General features: G+C 34.0%; 1 long non-coding RNA gene across 1 annotated transcript in view; it reads left to right on the forward strand.

Annotated features, from left to right (window-relative positions):
• LOC113603253 (uncharacterized) overlaps positions 1–21,819 on the forward strand; it is a 42,594-nt gene extending 20,775 nt beyond the window's left edge. The window contains exons 4-5 of the long non-coding RNA XR_003424825.2: positions 17,442–17,474; positions 21,683–21,819. This is a non-coding gene — a long non-coding RNA (uncharacterized LOC113603253). The remainder of the gene's footprint in view (positions 1–17,441; positions 17,475–21,682) is intronic.
• Positions 21,820–23,272: the final 1,453 nt, after the last annotated feature.

The raw sequence follows: 23,272 nt of genomic DNA on the forward strand, positions 1-23,272 counted from the left end.
TATCTATCCTGTTTCATTAATCTATGTGTCTATATTTGTGCCAGTACCATACTGTTTTGATTACTATAGCTTTTTATTGTAACTTCAAACCTGAAATTGTGATAGCTCTAGTTTTGTTTTTTCTTTTCAAGATTGTTTTGGCTATTCAGGGTCTTTGGTGCTTCTATGCAAATTTTAGGATGGCTTGTTCTAGTTCTGTGAAGAATGCTATTGGTATTTTGATAGAGATTGCATTAAATCTATAGATTGCTTTGGGTAGTATGAGCATTTTAACAATATTTGTTCTTCCAATCCAGGAGCATGGAGTGTCTTTCCATTTTTTTGTGTTGTCTTCAATTTCTGTCATCAACTTTTATAGTTTTCAGAGAACAGGTCTTTCACCTCCTTGGTTAAGTTTATTCCTAGGTATTTTATTGTTTTTGGTGCAGTTACAAATGAGATTGTTTTCTTAATTTTTCTTTCTGTTGCTTCATTATTGGTTTATAGGAATTCAATAGATTTCTTTACATTGATTTTATACCCTGCTGCCTTACTGAATTCATTTTATTAGTTCTAGTAGTTTTTTGGTGGAGTCTTTAGGGTTTTCTATATATAGTATCATGTCATCTGCAAATAGTGAAAGTTTTACTTCTTCCTTACCAATTTGGATGCCTTTTATTTCTTTCTGTTTTCTGATTGCTGTGGCTAATATTTCCAGTACTATGTTGAATACAAGTGGTGAAAGCAGACATTCTTGTCTTGTTCCTGATCTTAGTGAGAAAAGTTTCAATTTTTCACCAGTTAATATGATATTAGCTGTGGGCTTTTTATATAAGGCCTTTATTATGTTGAGGTATGTTTCCTGTAAACCTACTTTGTTAAGGATTTTCATCATGAATGGATGTTGTACTTTGTTACATGCTTATTCTGAGTCTATTGAAATTATCATATGGTTTTAATCCTTTCTCTTATTGATGTGATGCATCATATTGATTAATGTGTGAATACTGAACCATGCTTGCATCTCTGGAATAAATCCCCCTTGATTGTGAATGATCTTTTTAAAATGTATTGTTGGATTGAGTTTGCTCATTTTTTTAAGAATTTTGCATCTATGGACATCAGAGTTATTGGCCCATTGTTGTGTGTGTGTGTGTGTGTGTCTGTGTCTGTGTGTGTCTGTGTGTGTCTGTGTGTCTGTGTGTCTATCTATCTTTATTAGATTTTGGTATCAGGGTAATACTAGCCTTATAGATCAAATTTGGAAGTTTTCTTTCCTCTTCTATTTTTTGGAATAATTTGAAAGGAATAGGTATTAACTTTTCTTTAAATGTTTGGTGGAATTCACCTGTGAAGCCATCTGGTCTTGGAGTTTTGTTTGTTGGGAGGTTGTTGATTACTGATTCAATTTCACCTCTGTTAATTGGTCTGTTCAATTTTTCTATTTCTTCCTGATTTAGTTTTAGGAGGTTATATGTTTCTAGGAATGTATCCATTTCTTCTTGGTAGTCCAATTTGTTAGCATGTAATTTTTCATAATATTCTCTTACAATTCTTTTAATTGCAGTGACATCATTTATGATTTCTCCTCATTCATTTCCGTTATGTTTGTTCTCTCTCTCCCTCTCTCTTTTTATTTTGATGAGTCTGACTAAAGGTTTATTGATTTTGTTGATGTTTTCAAAGAATCAGCTCCTGTTTTCATTGATCATTTCTGTTGTGTTTTTTGTTTGTTTTTAGTTTCTATTTTATTTATTTCTGTTCCAATTTTTATTATCTCCTTCCTTCCACTGGAATATCCTTCCTTCTACTGTTTGATTAAGATTTTTCTTGCTTTGAAGTAGGTCTGTAGTGCTATAAACTTCCCTCTTAAAACAGCTTTTGCTGCATCCTGAATATTTTAGACTGTTGTGTTTTTATTTTCATGTGTCTCTGTGTATTTTTTTATTTCTGCTTTGATTTCTTGGTTGACCCATTCATTTTTTACTAGCATGTTATTTAACCTCCATGTATTTATGCTATTTCCGGAGTTTTTCTTCTGGTTAATTTCTAGTTTCATATTGTAGTTCAGAAAAGATGCATGGTATGACTTTGATCTTTTTAAATTGGTTAAAACTTATTTTGTGGCCTAATATGTGGTCTGTTCTTAAGAATCTCCTATGTAGACTTGAAAAAAATGCATATTATGCTGTTTTAATATAGAATATTTTGAATATATCTATTAAATCCGTCTGGTTCAACGTGTCATTTGAAGACACTGTTTCTTTGTTGATTTTCTGTTTGGATGATATACCCATTGAGGTAAGTTGGGTGTGAAATTCCTAAGCTATTATGGCATTGCTATTGATTACTTCCTTTATGATTGTTATTAACTGCTTTAAGTATTTGGGTGTTCTCATATTGCTGAATAAATATTTACAACGATTTTATCTTCTTGTTGGATTTTTCCCCTATTATTATATAGTGTCCTTCTTTATCTCTTGTTATCATCTTTGTTTTAAAGTATTTTGTGCCTTATAAGTATTGCTATCCTGGCTTTCTTTTCACATCCATTTCCATGGTAAATATTCTCTATTCCTTCACTTTCAATCTGTATGCTTCTTTAGGTCTGAAATGAGTCTTTTGTAGGCAGCATATAGATGGGTCATGTTTTTTAATCAATTCCTTCACCTTATGTCTTTTGATTGGAACATTTTTTCCATTTACATCCATAGTAATTGTTGATAGGTATGTATTTATTGCCATTTTTAAAATCTGGTTTGTGGTGATTTTTGAAGTTTTTCTCTGTTTTTTTCTCTTGCTCTCTTCTCTCATGATTAGTTGGCTTTGCTTAGTGATTTAATTGGATTCCTTTCTCAAATTATATTTGCATATCTATTACTGATTTCTGAATTATGGTTACCATTCTGTTTGTATATAACATCTTTTTCACATAGCAATCTATATTAAGTTGATGGTTGCTTAAGTTTTTACTCCTCTCATCCCCAAGTTTTAGGTATACTATATATCCTTAATTCTGTGGGTCACTTGACTGATTTTTACAGATATACTTATGTTTACTGCTTTTGTGCTTCTTACTTTCCTTACTCTTAGTCTTTCCTTTCCACTCAAAAAGTCCCCTAAAAAAGGAAGTTTTGATAGTAATTATCATTTTATCCACTTTGCATTTGTGTGCTTTTAAGGAAAACAATTCATCCTGTAGTATGATATCATTGAACCATTTGGAGCTACATCTAGACATGATGAAGAGGACTGAACACCAACCAAAGATGTTATACTAGAGGTTAAATACAGTAATTAACTTTTGATTCTATCTATTTGAGGAGGAATTGATACATATTTTATGTGAGCATGAATATTTTAAAAATATATTTGTAAAATAAGCTCTTGGATAGCCAAAGAGCTTGTAATATTGGATAGTTGTTTGTCTATCCACATTCCATATCCCCCCTTTCCATTTCCCTACTAAAAACTGAACCCATTTACCCCAAATATCCAATGCTTTCTATGAAGCTTATATAACTCAGTAGAGACTTAATAGGCTGAATTTAGCCTAAATCAGTCACAATATGTATCTTCCTACTTGTCAGTGATTGGTTGGAATACAGACATGGGATTTATTCAGAATTAAAATTGAGAAATCTGCTGAGGACTTCTGAGAAAGTTCTTTCTTGCTCTTCTGGAAAGAACCTAAGAATAGGAGTTAGCCTGTAACAGTGATTGCTACTGACAGTCACCTTATAACCCTGGGGGCAACCAGTCTTAGCATGAAGCCAACCCTGAGGACAAGAGTCAAAAGGCAGATAAAATTAATGACTCTGATGACCTCATTAAGTCATGTATTCAATAAGTTTAGAAATCTGCTATAACTTCCAGTACTGAGACAATAAATGTTCTCATTATTTTAGGAAGTTTATACAAGACTTCCATTAATTAAGCCCAAAACACCCTAAATAATGTAATCATGTTCCCCATTTATTCGCATCAGGAAAGCTAGAGGGTGCTTGTAAAGAGATTCTACCTAGAACAATTTTCCAGTAGTATCCACAGTTATGCCACACATCAAGCTCTCTGTGGTCCATTATTCCAGAAAAACAGGTGGTTTTACTTTATTCTGTTCTCTTTGCTGATGATCCAAAATGAACAGGATTGTATGTACATGTCTAAATCCATTTCGAAACTATTCAAATACTTAGCCATGTGACTTTAGGTTTCCTTGGAGAGCAAAACATTACACTGGGAATTTATTTCATTGACTGGACAGCTTATGAGAGAATTTTCTCATTTATTTTGGTTTTGTCAATAGGGAGGGCAGTGTACTCAGCAAAAAAGAACCAAAACAATATAACATTTTCACTTGGTTGATAATAGTAATGTTTTTAAATATTTCCTCTAAAACATTATACGTAATGAATAACTGGAATTCAACCCTATGTGTGAACTTTACCTTTCCCTAATTTTTCACTTGGGTTTTATAATTGGCTTTTGCTATTGTAAGCAATGCCTGTGTGATTATTTTACACCAAATAAGTATTATTTAATAAAAATATTATTCAAATGACTATTTTGAGCAACATGCTTATGTAGTTCAGGTTTAGTATTGGGTATTCATTAAGGAATTTGTCTCCTGTCCTCATGGAGACTACACAATAGTGAGAAGAGAAACATGAAATGAAATCTCACAATGACATATTTTTGTGATAAAAAACAGTATTTAACAAGAGAACAAAAGCTAGAGAGTAAATGTATTTTGCATTAAGAAGAAAAACTCATTTCTGATGAACTAATGCTTATACTGAAGTTTGAATTGTAGAGGAGACTGGGCCTTTGAGGGAGAAGATACATCTTCCATGAATGTCTAAATGTGGAAAAGAGCTTTCTGTACTAGCGAAACTGAAAGAAAACTATTGTTCTTAGAAGAAGCAAGAAAACACACAAGATGAAGAAGTAAGGAGGAACTGGAATGTGCAAAATCTTGGATTATATAATGAATGTAATTGTGTGCCAGTTAGAGTTTGGCTAGGAATATAATAACCATTTAACCTACTGAAAAATATTTGATATAAAGAATTAGAGTTTTACACAATATTATTCTTAGTCACCAAAATATACTGTGACTCAATGTAATTTGTTTAATAAATTCATAAGTAATAGACTGGCTGGAATATGTAGAAGGAGAATGTACCCAGAAGGGCATCGAGGTTTCTGATGTATGTAATTGGATTGGAAAGATGAAGGGATAGTTTTAATAAAGAAATCAAGTGTTTAATTTAGAAAAAAAAAACTGAAATAAGGTATAATAGAGAATGAAATAAATAATCATATGTAGTGATACAATTACTTGTTCAGATTACCAGACAATTTCAAGCTAAGATAAATACAATAAACTAATAATAATTGAATTTTCTATGTATTCCTTTATAACAGAGGTCATCAAACATTTTCTGTAAATGGCCAGACAGTAAATATTTTAGGCTTTGGGGCCATGTGGTCTCTATCACAACTGGCAGAAATCTGCCATTGTAGAATGAAAATAGGCATAATTCATAGGTAAATGTATGAGGTGAAACTCCACAGATTATTTAAACTTTTATTATAAAGTATTTTCTGTTACTCAATTTCAATAAATTAGAAAACATAATAAATAATTTCCTTGAAAATTAATAATCTTGATTTATTGATTGATATACAATAAGGAAGCTTGAATAAATAAATCATCATAGCAAAGAAATAAAATATCTACTATCAAAAGTAACACCACCAAATTAATTTATGAAATCATATCACCATGATAGTAAAGCCAGACAGACACCACAAGAAAAAAAAAGCCTATAGACCAATATACCTGATTAATATAGATTAAAAAAAATCTCTCAATAAAATACTAGCAAATTGAATTCAACAGCACACTAAAAGTATCTTACCTAATGACCAAATGGAATTTATTCTCGGGATGAAAAGATGGTTCAATGTAAACAAATCAGTCAATGATCAGTCAACACATTAACAGAACAAGAGAAAATATTATCATCTCAATAGATAGAGAAAAAAGATTTGCATATTTTCCAACATTCATCCATAATAACTCTCAATAAAGTAAGTATAAAAGAAACTTGTCTCAACACAATAAAGGTTATATATGAGAAGCCCATAGCTAAAATCATAACCAATGGAGGAAAACAGAAGCCTTTACTCTAAGATCTGGTACTGGGCAAGGATGCACATTCTTGACTATTCCATTCAACATAGTACTGAGATTTTAGCCAGAGAAAATAAATAAGAAAAAGAAAGAAAAAACATTTAAATAAGAAAGAAAAAAGTAAATCATATCTGTTTTCAGATGATTATATCTGCTTTCAGATGATATAATCACATACATAGAAAAATTTAAAGATTAAAAAAAAAACTTAGTACTAATGAACGAATTCAGTAAAGTTGCAAATACAAAATCAACATACAGAAGTTTGTCGTATTTCCTGTAGTTAATAAGACTGTATTGCATTATTGAAGCATTGAGCCCATTGATGTTTAGAGTAAGTACTGAAAGATATGAATTTATTGCCATTATGATGCTTGTAGAGTTGGAGTTTCTGGTGGTGTTCTCTGGTCCTTTCTAATCTTTGTTGCTTTTGGTATTTCTTTACATATGCATATAATAATAATGCACACACACACACACACACACACATATATATATATTCATCTTTTCTCCCCTCAGAGAGAGTCCCCCTTAAAATTTCTTGCAGGGCTGGTTTAGTGGTCACAAGCTCCTTTAATTTTTGTTTGTCTGGGAAACTGTTTATCTCTCCTTCTATTTTGAATGACAGCTTCGCTGAATAAAGAATTCTTGGTTGCATATTTTTCTAATTAAGCACATTGAATATATCCTGCCATTCCTTTCTGGCCTGCCAAGTTTCTGTGGATAGGTCTGCTGCAAACCTGATCTGTCTTCCCTTGTAGTTTAGGGACTTTTTTCCATTGATGCTTTAATGATTCCCTCCTTGCCTGAGTATTTTGTGAATTTGACTATGTTATGACTTTTTGATGGTCGGTGTTTGTTGAATCTAATGGGGGTTCTCTGTGCTTCCTGGATTTTGATGTCTGTATCTTTCCCCAGGTTAGAAAACTTTTCCACTATGATTTTCTCACATAACCCTTCTACCCCTATTTCTCTCTCTTCCTCTTCTGGGACCCCTATGATTCTGATGTTGTTCCTTTTTAATGAGTCACTGATTTCTCTAATTCCTAAGTCATGCTCTTTTGCCTTAATCTTCCTCTTTTTTTCTGCTTTGTTATTCTGTATAAGTTTGTCCTCTATATTGCTGATTCTCTGTTCTGCCTCATCCGTCCTTGCCACTGCTCCATCCATCCGTGATTGCAGCTCAGTTATAACGTTTCTAATTTCATTATGACTATTTTTTACTTCTTTTATCTCTGCAGAAAGAGATTCTAATCTATTTCAACTCCAGCAGCTAGTATTCTTATTATCATGATTCTAAATTCTGGTTCAGACATCTTGCTTGTATCTCTGTTGGTTAAATGCCTGGCTGTCATTTCTTTGTGCTCTTTTTTTTTTGCTTGTATCTATGTTGGTTAAATCCCTGGCTGTCATCTCTTCGTGCTCTTTTTTGGAGGGTGAATTCCTTCATTTTGTCATTTTGAAGGGATAAAAGGAATTAATGAGGTAGAAAAATTAAAATTAAAAAAATTAAAAAAATATTAAAATTAAAAAATTAAACACACACACACACACACACAAATAAATTATGCTAGATCCTAGGTGTGTTTTTTTCTGGGTGTTGAAAGTGGTTTGACATATTAGAGAAAAAAAAAGCGGGGGAAGAAAAGGAAATCGTTTGGGAATTTGAAAAAATGAATACACTTAAGCAGACTAAAATGAGATGATGGGAATAAAATAGAATTTGAAAAAAAATACACAAAATTAAAGAATATAGTAGAAAAAAATTAAATAAAAATAGTTTTAATAAAAATTTAAAATAAAAGTGATTTTTTTCTTTCTGTATTCAAGAAAAAGAAATGAAAAAGAGAAAAAAATCATTTGAAAAGTTGAAAAAGTGAATGCACTTTAGTAGACTAAAATAAAATGATGGAAGTAAAATAGAATTTGAAAAAATTTACATAAAAGCAAAAAAATAGTAAAAAAAATTAAAGAAAAAGATTTTTTTATAGAAATGGAATGTAAAAAATGAAGTTTTTCTCTTTCTGCATTCAAGAAAAAGAAAAGAATCAAACGAGAAAAAAGAAAAAGAAATAAGAAAAAAAGGAAATCGCTTGAACATTTGAAAAGGTGAATACACTGAAGTAAACTAAAATAAAATGATGGAAGTAAGATAGAATTTTAAAAAAATTACACAAAAGTAAAGAATATACTAAAAAATAAAAATATTTTTAATAAAAATTGAAAATAAAAATGATTTTTTCTCTTTCTGTATTCAAGAAAAAGAAAAGTAGTGTAAAAGAGAAAAAAAGAAAGAAAAAAGAAAGAAAATTGAATAGATGGACTTGCTAATAGATTGAAATGGGACTGAAATTACTTCGTTTTCCTCTATAAGTCATACTATGTACGTCTTTATAGTCCATAAACTAAGTAGGCGGTGAGACTTGTGTTCTTGAAGAGTGAGGTTGGCCCAGTTGGGCAGGGCTCAGTGTAACGGCTCTGTTCTCCACTAGATGGCACTGCTAGCCTACTGGGGTGGATTGTAGCGGCGCTTGTAGGTGCCTATGCGCATGCGTGGGGGCAGCGAAAATGGCATCACACAGCTACCCAGTCTGCAGTATCAGAACTCTGTTCTCTCTGATCAGCAATTGCACACCCGTCCTCTGTCTTCAGCTTTCATCCACCTCCCACTTTCCCACTGTCCATGACCAAGCCCCAGGCAGTACCTCTCTCCCGAGTTTTGTCACAGATGCGGGTGCCTCCCCCGGCCCCTTACCTCTGAAGGACCGCAGGCTTGACCCTCTCCACCCCTCTGCGGGAGAGTCTCACCGAGCAGAGCAATGGCTTATGAGCAATGGCTGAATATCAGCTGCACCCAGGAATGCTTGCTGGACCCTGCTGCTGCCAGTGCCCTGAGACTACGGCCAGGTGCCAGCCCACCCCAGAAAAAGTTTGAGAGATACTGTAGCAGCACCTTTGAGGGATTTTGGAAAATTACAACACACATCTGACACCAGGCTTCACCCTTAACGACCTTGTTCCAGCAACAGCGAATGTTGTCATTTTCAGGGGTCTGCTGGGACCAGATGGCTTCAACAGTCTCTACCAAATGTCCTTCCAGCAGTGGAACCGCTTTTCCCCCTGTGGCCCGAGAACCTCCCGGACCCCACTCTTTTCCTGGGGATTCGCCCTTCCCACCAGAGAACCACCAGTTATCAAGCTGCGGAGTTGTAGACTTTGCACTCCCCCTGTTTACAGTCTTAGTGGAATTTAAACCCTTTCCTTTCTCCTTTCTCCTTTCTTTTTAGTTTAGTACCTGCGGCTGCTTCCAATTTAAAACGTTCTCTCCAGCTGCTTTTGGGGAGGGGTGCTTTTCCTGCATCTGCCCCCCCACCCAGTCTCCATCCTCTCTTCTCCTGAAAAAGTGGCTTCCAGCCCACTGCTGGCTTCTCTCTCCCCAAGTTCACCTCTCCACACCACATACCTGCTGAATTCTGTGGTTCAGGTTGTGCACATTGTTGTGTTAATCCTCCAATCAGTTTTCTAGGTGTGTAGGATGGTTTCGTGTTGGTCTGGCTATATTTCATGGGCCAGACTGTATTGCATTATTAAAAGAGTACATCTTAAAAGTTCTCATCACAAGAAGAAACATTTGTAAATACGTATTGTGATAGAAGTTAACTACACTTATTGTAGTGATCATTTTACAATGTATAAATATCAAATTGTTGCCTTGTATATTGGAAACTAATATAATGATATATGTAAATTATACCTCTATTTAAATAAAAGAAAAAACCCAAATGAGTCACATTTCTTTTCACAAAACTGAACTCTGAAAAAGAAATTAAGAGTGCAGTCCCATTCACAATAACAACAAAAATAAAATACTAAGGAATAAATATAACCAAAGAAGTGAGGACTTGTACATTAAAAATTACAAAATATTGATGAAATAAATTATATACAGACAAATGGAAAGGCATTCAGTTTTCATGGATTAGAAGAATTAATAAAGTGATCACTACCCAAAGAGATCTACAGATTCCATTCAATCCCTATTAAAATCTCAATGGCATTCTTCAAATAAATAGAAAAAAAATCTAAAATTCATATGGATCCATAAATGACTTTGAATAGCCAAATCAGTCTTGAGCAAGAAGAATAAAGCTGGAGGGATCACACATCTTGATTTGAAAATATATTAGCTTCAGTAATCAAAACGAGTATAGTACTTCCCTAAAAACAAACGCATAGACCAGTGAAAAGAACAGAGAGCCCAAAAATGAATTCACAATTCTAAGGTAAACTGCTCTTAACAAAGGTGCCAAGAACACACAGTAGGGACAGGAAATTTCTTTCATAAATGGTGTTGATAAAACTGAATATCAACATGCAAAAGAATGAAATTGGATACTTAGCTTACACCATGTACAAAAATCAACTCAAAATGGATTAAAGTCTTAAATGTAGATCTGAATCTATATTATTACTTTAATAAAACATAAGTAAAAAGTGTCCTGACATCAGTCCTGGCAATGCATTTTGAATATGACATCGAAATCACAGGAAACAAAAGGAAACAAGTGGGACTTTGTCAAACTGAACAGCTTCTGCACAGCAAATAATCAACAAAGTGAGACAGCAACCTAAGTATGGAAAAAAGTATTTGCAAATCATATATCTGGTAAGAAGTTAATACCCAAAATACATAAGGGACTCATATAACTCAACAGCAAAGTAGTAATAACAAGAATTCAATTTAAAAATGGACAAAGGCCCTCAATACAAATTTCTCAAAGTCATCAATATGTCCAAAAGGGGCATAAAAGGGTGTTCAACATCACTAATCTTCAAGAAATTCAAATTAAAACCACAATCAGGCACGCCTGGGTGGCTCAGTCGGTCAAGCATCTGATTCTTGATTTTGGCTCAGGTCATGATCTCACAGTGCGTTCTGCTGTCAGTGTAAAGCCGGCTTGGGTTTCTCTTTCCCTCTCTTCCTGCCCCGCCTCTTCCCCATTCTCTCTCTCTCTAAATAAACAAATACACTTAAGAAGAAAACTACAATGAGATATCACCTCGTACCTATTACAGTGAAAAAAATGTCAAGAGATAAAAAGTGTTGACAAGGCTATGGAGAAAAGGGAACCCTTGCACACTATTGGTAGGAATGTACTTTTATGTGACGATTGTGGAAAAGAGTGTGGGGGTTCTGCAAAAAATTAAAAATAGAGGTATCTTATGATCCAACAATCCCACTTTTGAATATATATCCAAAGAAATGAAATCAGTGCCTTAAAGAGATATCTTCACTCTTCTGTTCATTGCAGTATTATTCATAATAGCCAAGATATGCAAGCAACCTAAATGTCCATCAACAGTTGAATGAATAAATAAAATGTGGTTTTTATAATGTGAGTATATAATGGAATATTATTCAGCTTTACAAAAGAAGGGGACTCTGCCATTTGTGACAACATGGATGAACCTGGAGGACATTATGCTAAGTGAAATAAGCCAGACGCAGGACACAGAAAGGTGATCTACCTTATGTATGGAATCTAAAATAGCCAAAATCATGGAAGCAGAGACTAGAATGCTAGTTTCCGGGGGTAGATCTGGATAAGGAAGCAGGGAGCTGTTGACCAAAGAGTACATAATTTCAGTTATGCAAGATGAACAATTTTTGGAGATCTAATGTAGAGCAGAGTGACTATAGCTAACAATACTTATTAGGTACTTGAAATTTGCTGACAGAATAAATCTTGTGTTCTTACCATGTGCACACTCACACACACACACGCACACACACACACAAGCAAATGGTAACTGTGTGAGGAGGTAGATCTGTTCAGTAGCTTGATTATGGTGATTATTCTCCAATGTTTACATATATCAAAACATCACGTTATGTGCATTTAAATATATATAATTTTATTTGTCAATTATGCCTCAATAAATGAGCTGGGAAAAATAAGACCAAACACACACACACACACACACACACACAAAGGTAAAGATATTTGTATAGTTAATTTTCCTATAAACTTTAAAGTAATTTTAGTGATATTTAACTCACCCCTACCATGGAATAAGACATAAAACTTTTTGATTAATTTTGCAAAATAAAAATAGAGCAGAGTGAAAATATTATGGTTAAAGCCTAATCCTATATAATATATAACTGATATATCTGTATATACCATACTATATGGTACTGTAGCAATGTATTGAGAGCATGGTATGTTATAACAATGTAGGATTTATCTCGAGATTGAAAAGTTAGCTCAATACCTGGAATGCCTACAGTACATCTCATTATATCCATTAAATAATATATCAGTACCTGTTTCTCATGTGCAAACAAATTTCTTGGTAGCATTTAAAAATAATTTATAATAAAATGTCTAAGCAAAATGGTAATTGCAATCAAAATCATTTATCAAATTTTAATAGCAAGCACCACTTTAGGTAAGGGAACTTTAAAGTCTTCACCAAGGAAAATTAGGATAAAGACAGAGAAGAATGACATCCACATTATCATGCAGTATTCTAAGTTTTGTCGCAATTAATAAGGTACATTGAAATAGTTTTTATAAATATAAAAAAAAGAAGAGAGAGAATATATACCTTTTTGAAGACATGATTTTTATGCCTAAAAAACTAAGAGACTCAAATAAATTCTTAGCAAATATAATAATGGGAAAAAAAGAAAATGTAATAATGGATATAGAGCGATCGAACAGATGCAAAAAATAATTTATTACTTGGTCTCTCCTATTAGAAGTAGTAACAGAATTTTTAAAAATCCATTAACACAGTGGAAAAGCTGTAAGATACTTTGGAATAAACTTAGAGGAAAAGTACCTAACTTTTATGAATAAACCAATACAGTTTTATTGAAGGATATAAAACAAGACCAAAGCAAAAAGAAGGAACATACGATATTGTTTGATGGAAACATACATGTTTATAAAAATGTTGATATTTCCATAATTATATTAAAAATTCAGCGTGATTCTAATTTGAAATCACTTTTTAGAGTTATGCTATAACCTTAAGCCAATGCAAAAGTTTTTCTTTGCTTATTTTGTGTTTTGTTTGTAAACTGGGAACCGTTTATTGTGTGTGATAAGAAGCTTATGTACAAAAAATACGGGGGGGGGAGCTTTCCAGTCCACCATGTGTGGTGAGGGGCTGGAAAGTGAGCCTGATAGAGAGTCAGGAGTTCTTTGAAATGGACTCAACTTTTACAATGTGGCTCATGGCAACTAGCCTCTGGGACACATGGGCAAACCAGCAGACAAGATTGACTGTAAAAGCCAAGAATTTTTCCTGCAGTGGACTCTGACCACATTTGGCAGGGACATAGCATATATCCTGTGACCTATATCCAAGCCCTGCTTTCTCTGTGATCGTGTACAGGTCCTCCAGTTCCTTGTCTGAGACCAGGAGGTTGGTGGTGGGTCATATTGCCTAACGGCTCACAAAATTATTTTAAAAGAATGGCTGGGAATTTTCTAGATTTTAACATGTAATATAGCTTAAAATAACTAAGAGACCCCAGAAAGCTATAGACAAAGTATCCAGTCATAACAAGGACAAATGACACATTCAGAAAAATGGAAACTGAGAGAATTTTTTGCCAGTGGAACTGTATTAAAAGAAATACTAAATGGTGTTTTTCAGGCTGAGGAGAAACACCACCCACTGGAACTCCCATGTAAAGGGAGGAATGAGAAAAATAGAAGTTTTAATTATTTAAATAAACACGAAAAAGAATCCAGCATTTTTTCCTGCTCTTTATTTAGATGAAAACAGCTGACTATGTTAAGCCAAAACAATTCAAAACAATTACAGTGTACTATATGATATAACTCTCCCTAGGCAACAAACAAATAATAAATAATAAGAGTATAAGTCAATGAAATAAAAATATTCAATATAAATATAATTAACAGAGACAAATTTTTTTTGCTGGTGAAAAACAATTAACAAGATTGGTAGAATTTTAACATGAGGAAGACAAAGGGAGAGAAAGAGTGTGGCTGCATGAGTGTGAGAACACCATCACTAAGGAGTAAAAAGATTTATTACTACAATCCTGTTTATTTTTAGAAGGAAGCCCAGAGTGGGCTGATGCACTAGAATCCAGAGGAGTGTAGTTTGAGAAAAGTCAAGCAGGGAGATTTCCCGTAAGATATCCGGCAGTGACATACGTGACCCTTAGATTTGGCAATGGAAGGTTTTCTGGGGTCCCAAACTTTTAGGAGAAGAAGACGAGCCATGCCAGATTGTAGTTAAATTAACTGTAGTGTTTGGATGATGGTTTGAAAAAATTTTATATGCAGACAGCTTATTCAAGAAATTTGTGGAGAAGAAGGCAAGAGTACAGTCTAGCAGGAAAGGGATATATACAGTCAATACAAATTGTTTCCTTCTTTCTTCTTTTAATCTTTTTAATTGAAAAATTGAATATGTTTACACATCTGCAAAGAAATTGGCCCACAGGACAATTGAATGTTATTTCCCAGCTCTGTAAAAAAAATACATGGGGATAAATAATATGACATCAGTTGTTTTTATCATCTGAAAACCTTGCTGCAAAGGGACAATAATCTTGGTTAAATGTAAAATATAGTGTTATTTTGTTTGTTTGCGTTCACCTTCCTTTCAATAATAAGAGCTCTATTAAGGATTTATAATTGTGGCTTATTGAATATAGCATTCACAATGAAACTGACAGCCAATTAGTCAAGGATCTGTTGAATTAAGTAAAACTGCAATTTACATGCTATAAACAAAATGAAAGGGAAAAAAACAGCATTAGTTAAGAGATAAAAAGATTAGAAAATCTTGTAGGCAACTGACCTTTGTTTCAGATGAATGCATTTCTGTACATACAGATACATTTAAGAGTAGTAAATGTATCTTGAATTCAATAGATAAAATGGCCAAAAGTCTATAATTATATTGTTCATTGTGTTAGGCAATTATTGTCAGTTTTAATGCTTCAGCACTGTATCATGCCTTAGGCAAATACTCTCTGTGTTCATGAATATTGGAGAGAGCAAGTCATAAATCTGTAAACTGAACATAAGCATCTTTCAAGCTGTCTGGCCTCTTGCAGTGTTTGCAAAGCTTAACATATATTTTAATCTGTGCTCTGCTGTTTTTATTTGCTGCTTTCCATCTTTCTGTCCATCTTCTTGCCTCCTGTCTTTCCATCGATCCATCATTTTTTCCAATTAAGGGCAAGCTAGATGACAGACATGACAGGCACTCACTGTCCAATGCCACAGATTCTAAGTAGAAGTAATTACTGTGTATAAAGCTGAAGCAGTGCACCAATGCTGCCACCATAGGTCCCCACGACAGTAGCCCACTTGTTTGAGTAATAGGCATACGGATGACATGAAAGGTGGGGAATACTGAACACAGTCTCAGAAATGATCTTTTAAGATTAATCCCTTTTCCTTTTGACCCACTGAAAGTAAAACTTATGTTTCTCCAAATTTATAATTGAATAAATGATTTCATAATGCATATTGGTATACTCTGAACAATTCAGCCCTGGAGGGAAAGATTTTTGGAAAGATGCTATAGGCTTTATGTGCAGAAATATCCTTGATTTTCTCTTGTCATAGGACTTGTCATTAGAAATAAGGAAACAGTACCTTGCAGCTGAGCTATAATAATGATATCTATTTATTCAGCCATGCGTACAGAGTGAATTGTGTATAAAATGTTGGACAGAGGCACATACATACACATAATTTGTATGTATCACCATATATGATTTATATATATTTGGTAAGCTCAGAAGATATTTTTGGTTTGTGACTCTGTAATAAAAGATGTATCAGTTTTTAAACCAATGTATTAATCCTTGGTCCTTTTAGATAAAAACAGTGAGTTAGGGGTCCTGTTAGAAATGCAAGATTTGTGAGATTCAAAAGAAAAATACACCCAAATTGTGTTTAATAAAATAATGATATCAGAGTAGACTGTAAGCAATCATTTTACTTGTTATAGTGTGGTATAACTTGAGATGTAATTTTTGTAAAGAAGCAGGAGACACCACTCTCTACAAATGATATAAAAGCTGCCCCAATGTCAAAATTGTTGTCTTTAATACAGTTCATCCAATTAAGGGGGGCTGAATTTGCCTTGGGGAGATAACTGTTTCTGTGTTTGGAGTAGAAAATTCACAAGATAGATCTGGTGCCTACTACTACACCAGAAAAAAACATGGCTATTCAAAATTAAGAGAGTCATGTCAGGAGGATCCAAGAGTTAGTTTTAATAGAAACTTATAGGCTGATATAAGATAGTTTGAATTTTTTTTTAAATGACTATACAATTGATTAAATCTCTTTAAGTGTAGAAAATGAGTTCATAAAGACATTCATGAAAAGAAAAAAGTAGCATATGAAAATGACAAAAATCATTAGCGTTCACTAAAGCATCAACTCATTACTCTGAAAATAGATTAATGGTAAAGAAATACACATTTTACTATCTTTCTGGTAGGAACTTCATTTTAGGATCATTGCATAACTTCGAAAGTCACTTTTCTTAAAAATGAAATCTAGCTCATAAAGAAGAAATTATCAAATTTAAGTAACTTTCTTTTGCAATTTATATTGAAATACATGATTTGATCAACAGTCATGATGGCTGATACAATTGTGCTAAGGTAGAATGTTAGTGGGAAGTATTATAATAAAGGAGTTAGGTCTCTACTGGAAAGCATTACAATCTTAGCATCAGAGAGAGGTTAGTTACTATAAAGGAAATAGCCTTAGCTTCAAGTTTCCTTATTTGTATTTGCCACTTCCAAGCTCTGAGAGACCAGAGCAATGTGTGAAGTTCGCAGTAACTAGTTAGGGTTTTGTTTTGTTTTGTTTTGTTTTCTTTTTTAATTTTAATTGTGTGTGTGTGTGTGTGTGTGTATGTATGATTTCCTTATTATTTTTTTCTTTCAAAAATTTTTTAATGTTTATTTTTGAGAAAGACACAGTCTGAGCAGAGGAGGGGCAGAGAGAGAGGGAGACACAGAATTCAGAGCAAGCTCCATCCAGGTTCTGAGCTGTCAGCACAGAGCCCAATGCAGGGCTCAAACTCATAAACCACAAGATCATGACCTGAGCGGAAGTCAGATGCTTAACGGACTGAGCCACCCAGGTGCCCCATTTCCTTATTATTTCTAACTAAATACTTATACTAGTAATTTTTTTTGGTAATTTTAAATTTTTTAATGTGTTTGTTTGTTACACAGGAGACTTCCAGTTGTAAGAGCTCCAGGCTTCAGGTAATTTGGACTCATTCGTTATTAGAATCACTAGATTTGAGACAAACATTACGTGTTTCCCCATGTTATGCAATGCAACCATCCAAAACTACTCCAAAATTCTTGTCAACAGTTTTGAAACTTAATGTATTCAAACCTTTATATCTATTGTTCAGAAACATTCAGAAAATATGAAGAACAAAGGAAAAAGTTAAAGTATCCCATAAGGAAACAATTCATAAAATTCAAAATATGGAGTATACTATAAAATAATTGAATACATTTTTGAAAACTATTAGTGGAATAGAATAACAAAAAATCAGAATGTTGGATTGCATGCTTTTTATCCTGAAGTAACAAGAAATATTTTTTATAAGGAATAGTGTAAGTTGATTATGGATTATTATATAATATTCATAAATCATAAAATGTATGATATGAAAATATGATTGTATTTATGTAAGAAATATTTTTATTATTATTTTTGAAATTCATGCTAATTTTAAAATTGTTCGGTTTAAAGAACAAATATTTGGGGATAGCTTTGAAACATGTGGAAAAACATGTTTTGTTAAAGCTTGTTAATGAATTCCTAAGAGTAACTGACCTTTCTGCTGAATAGTTGAAAATATTGAAAATTTGTGAATATTTGGAAATTTTATAATTCAAAAATATTTAAAGCTTTTCTCACAAGCTTTCTATCTACTTACACCATCACTGAGTGGTATTTATTTCTGGCATGCCAGGATGGGTAAGCATATTAACAAATATAGGCAAAAAGGGAAAAATACAGATAAATTGGACCGCATCAAAATTAAAAGCATTTGTGCATCAGAGGATACTATCAGGGTGAAATGTAATCGACAGAGTGGAAGAAAATATTGGCAAATTATATATCCTATAAGGGCTAGATATCCATGATATATAAACATCTTCTACATCTCAACAATAAACATACAGGAAACCCAATTAAAGTATAAAGGACTTGAGTGGACATTTCTCCAGGGAGATTATAGAAGTAGCCCCTGAGCACATGAGAACATGTTAGACATCACTAGCCTTGGGTGAAATTTGGATCAAGACTATGATGGCATGCCACTTCACGCCCAAAACAAAACGAAATAAACAAAACAAAACAAACAAAACAAAATACCAGGTGTAGGTAAAGATATGGAGAGGTTGGAATCCTTGTGCAGTACTGATGGGAACATAAAATTTTGCAGTGGGTCTGGAGGAAAGTACGTGTGTTCCTCATAAGTTGCACACGTAATTGCCTTGTGATACGGCATTTCCACTTCTGGGTATGTACCCATAAGAGGTGGAGTGAGGACTTGAAAAGATGCTGGTATGGCCATGTTCGTGGCAGTATTTTTCACAACAGCCAAGGAGTAGAAGCAACCCAGGTGTGCATCCAAGACTAAGAGGATAAAATGCAGCCTACACATACTTTAGACTATTGCTCAGACCTGAAAGAGAAGGAAATCCTGGCATATGCTACAGTTTAGATGCACCTTGCAGACGTTACACTGGATGAAGTAGGCCAGTCTCAGAAGGATAAGTATTGTATGATTCCACTTGTGTGGAAGTGCCTAGGATGGTGAGTTTCATAGAGACAGACAGACAGATGGTGGGATAGTAGTTACTAGGGGCTGCAGGGAGGGGAAAATGAGAGTTGGTATTTAATGGGTACAGAATTTCAGTTGAGGGGGATGGAGAGGTTCTGGGAAAGGATGGTGGTGATGGTTACGCTGAAGTGTGGGTGTGCTTGAGGTACAGCTTGATGCTGGAAATGATGAGAATTGTGGATTTTCCATTGTGTGTATTTTGTCACAACAGACAAAAAAAGAAAATAATTTAACAAAATAAATTCTAAAAAAATCAGAAATACACCACGTACACATAAAAATACTATGCTTACAAAACCACATTAGCTTTATATTTATGGGCTCATATTTATCATTTCACAGGAATTTTTGGTGGTAAGTGTGGATTGCTCCTTTTCACACTCATTAATAAATAGCATAGACTCCTTTGGGGACCTCTCTGAATTTTCACATGTCCAATATCACATCAGAAACAAAGGCCCACCACTAAAAGAAAAAAATCTAAAAAGAAAAAATATATATATCATCTGTTATATATGCACTTATATCAATAGTCAGCAAACTTTTTCTTTAAAATGCAAAAATAAGTATTTTAGACTTTGCAGGCCATACATAATTTGTTGCAACTATATAAATCTTCTGTTGTAATACAAAAGCAATCATAAACAATACATCAATGAATAGGCATAGCTGACTCCATTAAAACTTGATTTATAGGAACAGTCATTGCCCGGCCCTAGATAATTTGCTGGCCATAATCTTTACCATGTGGTATATTTGATTTTTAAGAGATTCAGCTTTCCTTTCGGCACTCAGCTGAAGCTAATAGCTGGACTAAATGTAACCTAGGTAGGCCTATGAAGTGCACTGGGGTAGAGTCCTCAGTAACTGCAGCAGTCATGATTAGTGTTGGCAATCACTCCAGGCCTTTTCCTCTTTCATTCTGATCTTTAAAAAAAAAAAAATAACATTTATTTATTCTTGAGAGACATAGTGCGGATAGAGGAGGGGCAGAGAGAGACAGCGACAGGATCTGAAGCAGGCTCCAGGCTCTGAGCTGTCAGCACAGAGCCGGATGTGGGGCTCAAACCCGCGAATGGTGAGATCATGACCTGAGTGGAAGTCGGAGACTCAACTGACTGAGCCACCCAGGCGTCCCTCAGTATCTTATCTTTAAATTAAGTATTGTCAGGGTGCCTGGCTTGCTCTGTCAGAAGAGTGAGCAACTCTTGATTTTGGGGTCATGAGTTTGAGCCCCATGTTGGGTGGAGAGCTTAGCTAAATAAATAAAACTTAAATTAACCATTGTCATGTGACTTGCTTTGGCCAGTAAAATGTGACCAGAAGTATTATATGAATGTCCAGTTGGAGAATTTTGAAATCTAGATGCGACCTGCCATTTAGTCTTCTCCTGACTCTAGTGATTGTGAAAATACATGTTAAGATTGAGTCTCTATCATCTTAGATATCTGAGTGACAATCATAAACAGAAAGTCCCTGCAGTACCACAATAGAGATATTTAATTGGCAAGGAGTAAATTTTGTTTGTGTTAAACCAATGAGATTTTGTGATTTTAAATTATCACAACATAATTTTATCTATCATGTGTGATATTACACTATTAGATTAATAATTATATAATTTAAAAATTTTTATCAATCATAAATCATGGTTTGCCAATATCTGAAGCACTGATTGAAGGGGTGACCTATTGAAGGGTATCGAGGTTTGCATCGACATAGTTATGCATTGACATAACTATGCATAATATTGCATCGACAATGTTAGTGATGAAACATTTTGGAAATGCACTAAGTCCTCATGAAGCAGACCATAAGCAGTATTGGCACAGGCTTTCTTAGCTCACACAGCCCAAACTTGATTTTTATCTGGAGTACCATAAATCTATATCAATGTAATTCCTGTAATTGCTACTTCCATCTCAACCATCGACTATGAAAATTAGGAATTGCAAAGCATATTTTATGATGCTGATTTTAATACCGAGGCATGTAAAAACAACATGATTTTCTTACATGTATGTAAAAAAATTAAAGATGAGTCAAAGTCACTTTCCTTCCCTTTGCCTATTGAGAAAGCTCATCTTGATTTTAAAACATAGTCCTTTTTATTATAGCTCTATTTAATTTTAACTTTATTCTGATAGAAAGGACCCAAACTAATGAATAATCTATACATATGACATGAATTCTAAAATAAAATAAAATAGAATAAAGACAAAAAATAAATTGTATTGTGCATATTGCTAATTCAGGTTACCCATTTCATCGTAACACATACTTGACTTTCTAATATTTAGCTTATAACCCTTTATCATTAACCTTGAAAAAAATAAAATCCAAACCTACCATTGAATATCCACAGCATGTCGGTTGGGTCTCTGAATTTTATGAATCTGATCATTCTGTGAAACACAGCATTCATCATTTTAGTCTATGTATGAAAAATGCTGAGTATTTCATTACGTATTCCTTGCCACAGGTGTAGACAAATGATGATAACAAGCTGTGAACCCAAAAACTGTATTTAACGGTCTATTAGAATAGGTTGAACATTGACAGTGAAAACATTTATTGATAAAATTTCTAACTCATGCTGCGCAGGGAATGGATGACAGAGGGAACCGACTCCTGACTATCAGCGCGCACCAGGGAAAACACAAGCAATGAATGTGTTCGCAACCTCTGTCACCTCCTATTTGCTTTACATTTACCATTGGTTTTAATAAATAGGAGCCAGGTTCCAACAAATCTCTGCAGGGTTCTTCAACTTCTGTCTGCTCTGCACTTCTGCAGCTAACACATCTGCTTGAACACATCAGCGATGAGAAGTGCACATTTTGAGTCTTCCCAGGATCTGCAACTTGGGCAAGGGAAGCAGTAACATAGAGACCCTCCACAGTTTTAAGACATTTTTCAAATCCCATTTTAGGGCAATTTGTCCCCGAGAGCAGCGTATGCAGTCTTTAGAAAAGCCTTAAACATCTGCTTGAGACACCGATGTTTCACAGACTTCAAAGGCAACAGATGTGACAATGCACAGGGATTCATTGAGCCTTAGGTTAGACTGGGGAGATCAATGACCCTGGGCTTTAACTTAAGCAAATATATTATCTGAGTTAGTTTTTTTCTCCACAAAATATCTGTTTAGTAATTTTTATAGTGCTTATTATGGTTAATTTTGGCTTTCAGTTTACAGCCTCTTCTCATTTCCAGAATTGAGGTCAACACCTATTTTTCCCCAAACCCCCTTAAGTGAGATTGTTTTATACATTTGTACTAAGTTCGATCGGTCACATACTGCATGCCATTGCAGGATTCTCCTGACATTCTAAATGATTTTTTTTTTAATTTGCAGATATTATGGTTCACCCTTTGTGCTATGAATTTCTATGGGTTTTAACAAATGAATAGTATCAGATGTCCATCAGTACAATATTATACAGAATAATTTCACTGCCTTAAAAAAATTCCCTGTACTTCTATTTAACACTTGTCTGACCCCAGACACCTGGCAATCACTGTTTTTTTTTCAAATCATTTTTATAGTTTCACCTTTTCCAGAACATCATATTTTTCATTATTTATTCTTTTCAGACCAGCGTCTCTCACTGACCAATATACATGTATAATTCATCCATATACTTCTGTGACTTAGTACCTCATTTATTTTTATCATTGAATAACATCCCCTTGTTTGGATATACCATAGTTGTTTATTCACACCTCCTGAAGGACATCTTGGTCACTTCTGGGTTTTTGACAATTGTGAGGAAAGCTGGCATGTTTATTGGCACGTAGTTTTTTTTTTTTCAGAACTTTATCTTTGATTTTTCTATACTTTCTTTGTCTTTGATTTTCTATAGTTTCTATGACATGCCTGCATATAGTCTTTTGGCATTTATTCTGCTTAATGTCTCTGAGCTTCCTGCATCTCTGATTTGGTGTCTGACATTAATTTGGGGGGAATTGTCAGTAATTATCATTGAAAATATTTCTTCTGCTCCTTTCTCTCTTTCTTCGCCTGGCATTCTCATACATATATATTACCTTTTTTGATTCTCCCACACTCCTTAGATATTCTCTTTTTCTTTTCTTTTCTTTTCTTTTCTTTTCTTTTCTTTTCTTTTCTTTTCTTTTCTTTTCTTTCTCTTCTTTTCTCTTCTCTTCTCTTCTCTTCTCTTCTCTTCTCTT

Source organism: Acinonyx jubatus, chromosome A1, assembly GCF_027475565.1.
Source record: "Acinonyx jubatus isolate Ajub_Pintada_27869175 chromosome A1, VMU_Ajub_asm_v1.0, whole genome shotgun sequence".
In the NCBI taxonomy this organism is placed as follows: domain Eukaryota; kingdom Metazoa; phylum Chordata; class Mammalia; order Carnivora; family Felidae; genus Acinonyx; species Acinonyx jubatus.